The sequence below is a fragment of the Talpa europaea genome (genome assembly GCF_964194135.1).
Source record: "Talpa europaea genome assembly, chromosome: X".
In the NCBI taxonomy this organism is placed as follows: domain Eukaryota; kingdom Metazoa; phylum Chordata; class Mammalia; order Eulipotyphla; family Talpidae; genus Talpa; species Talpa europaea.
Window position 1 is genome coordinate 49899066 of NC_140081.1, and position 4805 is coordinate 49903870.

The 4805-nt window shown below is 42.3% G+C and overlaps 1 pseudogene across 1 annotated transcript; it reads right to left on the minus strand.

Annotated features, from left to right (window-relative positions):
- Positions 1-2204: 2204 nt before the first annotated feature.
- Positions 2205-2575, minus strand: LOC311187311 (large ribosomal subunit protein eL31-like; annotated as a pseudogene). Its single transcript has one exon. The product of its transcript is annotated as a large ribosomal subunit protein eL31-like (transcript).
- Between the last annotated feature and the right edge of the window lie 2230 nt (positions 2576-4805).

The following is a 4805-nucleotide window of genomic DNA, read 5'->3' on the forward strand; positions in this document are numbered from 1 at the left end:
TTTGTAATGTCTTTCAGGTTTTCATATCAAAGTGATAATGGCCTTATAAAATGTGTTTAGAAGCATTTCCTCCTTCTCTATTTTTTGGGAGAGTTTGCAAAGGATAGTTAGTTTATCTTTGACGGTTTTGTAGACCTTACTAGTGAAACTTTCTAGGCCTGGAATTTTGCTTATTGGGAGACTTTTGATTACTCTTTTAATTTCCTTGCTTATGTTTTCTATTTATTCCTGATTCATTCTCAGAAGGATGTAGATTTCTAAGAATTTGTCCATTTATTCTAGGTTATTCAATTTGCTGGAATGTAAATGATTGTAGTACTCTCATGATCCTTTGTATTTCTGAAATGTGTGTTGTTATGGCTCCTCTTTCATTTCTGAGTCTATTTATTATATTTTCTCCCTGTTTTCTTAGTGAGTACAGCAAGAGGTTTCTCTATTTTGTTGATTTTTTTAGAGAACCGGGACTTTAAATATACCATGCCATTCCCTTCTGGTCTGTAAGGTTTTCACAAAGAAATCCACAGATAATTTTACAGGGGTTCCCTTGTATATAATTTATTTTTCTCTGCACACTTTCACCGTTCATTCTTCTTCTTAACTTTTTTTTTTTATAGAGGCATGTTTTTATTAATTAATTTATTTGTTTGTTTGTTTTGTTTATACATGCACTGGGTACAGTCAGAAGCGCGGGAGGGTGAGAGAATTCACCAGAGCCAGAGCGGGGAGCAAAGCAGGCAGAAGGACTGAAGTACACTGCTGAGGGGAGCAGCGGGTGGCAGGAGAGGTCTGCGCGCCATGTGGGACCCTCCTCTGGTGGCCGGGGAGCAGCCAGGGATCAAACCAGCGCCGCAGAGGCCGCAGGCAGCTTCGCAACCCAGCGCTCAACCGCTGCGCCACGGGGGAGGCCCACACCGTTCATTCTTTATCATTAGTTTTTAGGAGTTGAATTATAGCATGTCTTGGGGTACGTCCTTTGGATTTATTTTGTTTGGAGCTTTTTCAACCTCTTGGGTTAGGGTGCCTGTTTCCTTTCCCAAGTTAGGGAGATTCTTGACTATTATTTCTTTTTGTTGTTGTTAAAGATTTATTCATTTATGCATATAAGAACAGGGGTGCAGGCCAGAGGTGTTGGGGGTGAGAGGATTCACCAGAGACAGAGTGGGGAACAGAAAAGGCAGATAGACAGAAATATACTGCTGAGGGGAGCAGCGGGCAAGACAGGAGAGGTCTGCTGCACCATGTGGGTAGCTCCCTGGCCGGGGATCGAACTCGTGCTGCAGTGGCTGTGGACAGCTTTACAGGTTGCGTCTTAACCCCATGCGCCACCAGGAAGGCCCTATTATTTCTTTCAATATAGTTTCTGCCCCTTTCTCTCATTCATCTCCTTCTGGGGCCCCTCTGATGCAGATATTATTTCTCTTGATATTGTGCCATAGAGATGGTACAGGAGAAATCTAGGTTGGCAAAATCCTTCAACTATTTTGCCTGGGAAGGTCTTGATTTCATCCTCATATCTGAGAGTCATTCAATATTCCTTGTTTGTCTTAAACTCTTGGTAGTTTCACTACTGTGTCTTGATGTCTCATTGCACTTAGATAACCAGGTATTCTCTTATCTCTGAATTTGTGTATTTAGCTCCTTCCACAGGTGTAGAAAGGTTTCTTCTATTGTTTCTTTGAATAAACTCTTTGTCTCCCCTTCTCTCTTCTTGGAGACCCAGCATACTTACGTTGCCTTTTCTGATGGAGTCAGGTAGTTTAGAAGTGTGTCTTCATTGTTTCTTTGTATTTCTCTTTCTTCTTTCACCTGGGCCCTTCACACATTACTCTCTCCAAGGTCACTGATTCAATTTTTCATTGGTCTAGCCTCCTTCCATAGCTTTCTCTAGATTTTTTTTAATCTCATCTATTGAGTTTTTACAGGCTGAATCTATTATTTTATAATTTAAAGTTTTCATTTCTATTTTCTGTTTATTAGTCATATTTCTCAAGTCATTCAATTGCTTTTCTGAATTTCTTTGACTTGCTTTCTGAGTATTCTTTTATCTATATCTTTGTGGTTGGATTCTGGAGAGTTTCGCTTTCCTTGTCATGTCATATTCCCTGGGGGTCTAAAGTTACCAGGTGTTATATTTTTTCCCCCTTTTACTGATTTAGATTTCCATACTTTGGGGAAGTTTTATAACTTTATTCTATAGTCAGTGGTTAGTTCTCATTCACATTGAGTGTTTATAGATTTTTGAAAGTTGTGACAGGTACATAGGTAACCAATATATACAGCTTGTTTGGTGAAGTGTCATCCTCATTGTGTTTCCTGGACAATGTCACAATGATACTGTATGGTACATTCCTCATTCCTTTGGCCCAAACAGCTTCATTAAGCCTGGTGTCATTGTGCACATCTGGAGTGCCCATTTCCTTCATTGCAAATTTCCAGATTCTTTCAGTGCTCACGGGACACACTTCTTGAAGCCCACTCCATGGATGCACTTGTGAATTTTGACAGTGTATTCTCTGGTAATTACCTCATTGATGGCAGTATTGCCCTTCTTCTCACTAACCTTTGTGGGAGCCATTCTTCTCAGCCCCAATTTTCCTATCTTTTAAACTATCAGTAACTTAGAGAATGGCATTACTTTTGCTTTTCTAGAATGTGGTGCTATAGTTTTATTTTTTATCTTTGTTGGCTTCTGTAGGTACTGAAACCTATTTTGGCAGTTGCTAAGTCATAGAGTAAGAGAGGGTCCTAGAGTGGTCCAGTTGCTGGTGCAAATGTTCTGGGAGAGAAGGGCTGGCTTGTCTGACACCACAAATAGCTTTCTCTTCTCTGGAGTTCCAGACTTGAGAGACTCTCCAGTATTGTCAGTGCACTTCCCGAGGTCAGTACCAGTTTTGAGGGGTGGAGGAGGGGAAGTACAGTCCAGCACACTGTCTTTATTCCTTTTACTGGGGACCCAAACTGTGTGGAGTGGGCAGTACCCCAGCTCCTCTACATAATTTCCCCTCAGTCAAGGGTGTATGCCTCCACACCATTCAGCTCTCCCCTCCCCAGGGCCACTGGCTGATCAGCAGTCCTGCTGTCTATGCCACTTACCTCAAAATGAAGTCTCCAGGGGCTTCTCTCCACCCACCTCATGTTCCATGAAGCATATTCCTTTCCGCCTTCTCTCCTCTGCCACAGCCCATGTTGATATGTGAAGTCCAAGTGGCATTCTAGTTTTACCCAAAGCAACAGGACTCCCTGGGTTTAGTGTCACTTGGTTAACTGTTAGATGGCCTTTTGAAGAGGGAAGAAAGAAACTACTCACACCTGGTATGGTTCTAAGCCTGCCATACTCCCCAATAATCTTATGACACAGCCTTTTCCCACTGAAAGGAGTTACAGTGTCTGGAGATTTCAGGGACATAAAAGATGCTGCCTTCGTGAGCTGGATCCAGGAGGTTTCTTTTTATCATGCTGAGTACAGACATGGTACATTTTCTTGCTCAAATTTATGTTCTACCTTAGCCCAAAGGGATAAAGTAATGTGAATGCCAGAATAACATTATCACAGTGTCATATGCATATAAAAGGGAGGAAAATATCATATTCTTTTTCATATAGCGTACCCTTATTTATCTCAGAGACTATATAAGAATCATAATACTGACCTCCAACTGGGACATTATGGCACCTTTCCCTGGCAAATTCCAAAGAATGACCCAAAGGAACTCAGCGTGTCCAGATTTGAAAGCTCAATGAATTGAAAGCAGCAGTGGCTGTTCCTCTTGTTTGGGAGCAGCACCCAGTATTTTGAGGGCTCCCATGAAATATAATGGAATTAAAAACTATCTCAGTGCTTCCCCCCTTTTCCCTAAATAGCATTAAAGAACTATAGCTCTCTTGCTCTTGACAATAGACAGATGTTTCCCTTTCCCCCCTTAAGCAGCCTTTGGGGAAGCAAGGGAATCCTTATTCTGTGAGTTATTCAGCTAGTATTTGGTTCTGGGCTTCAGGTGGAGACAATTAAAGATCTCATCTAGGGCCTCCCCTGGTGGCACAGTGGTTGAGAGCTGGACTGCAAAGCTGCATGCAGCCTCTGCAGCTCCGGTTCGATCCCCATGGCGCAGAGACCTCTCCTGCCATGCCCGCTGCTCCCTTCAGCAGTGTATTTCATCAGTCTGCCTGTTCTGTTCCCCACTCTGGCTCTGGTGAATTCTCTCACCCTTCCGCGCTTCTGACTGTACCCAGTGCTTGTATAAATAAATAAATCTTAAAAAAAAAAAGACAAAGACAACTTAATCTTCAAAAAAAAAAATCTAGTCTACCTCAAATGAGCCTATTGCCTAGCGAAGGAGATGAAAACAGGAAATACTCTCTAGCAGTGAACGATGATAACTGAGAGGCAAGAATAGGTCAGAAAGAACCCCTTTGATCAGGATACCAAAGTAGTTTAGGGGTCCCTGGAAAAGGATTAGGACTATGCTAGGCAGTGAGGAGGAAAGTATATTAAGCATGGTGAAGAACATGAGCTGAGGAAGTGCCAAGGTGGGATGATGAGTCACGTACTTTGGAATCAGTGACATGTCTAGTGTGACTGGAGTCAAGGCTGAAGCATGGATGGAGTCAATCTGCAGGGAGCAAGCCAAATTTGGAGGGATTGAATAAGGCCAAAAAGGCAGGCTTTGAAATGCTGGAAAATTATGCTGTTGCGCTTTTATTCTCAGTGGTATAAATGTATAACATAAAGGTTAAGGCCACATACTAGACAGTTTTAAAATGAGACAGTCGGGGCCTCCCTGGTGGCGCAAGGGGTTAAGATACAG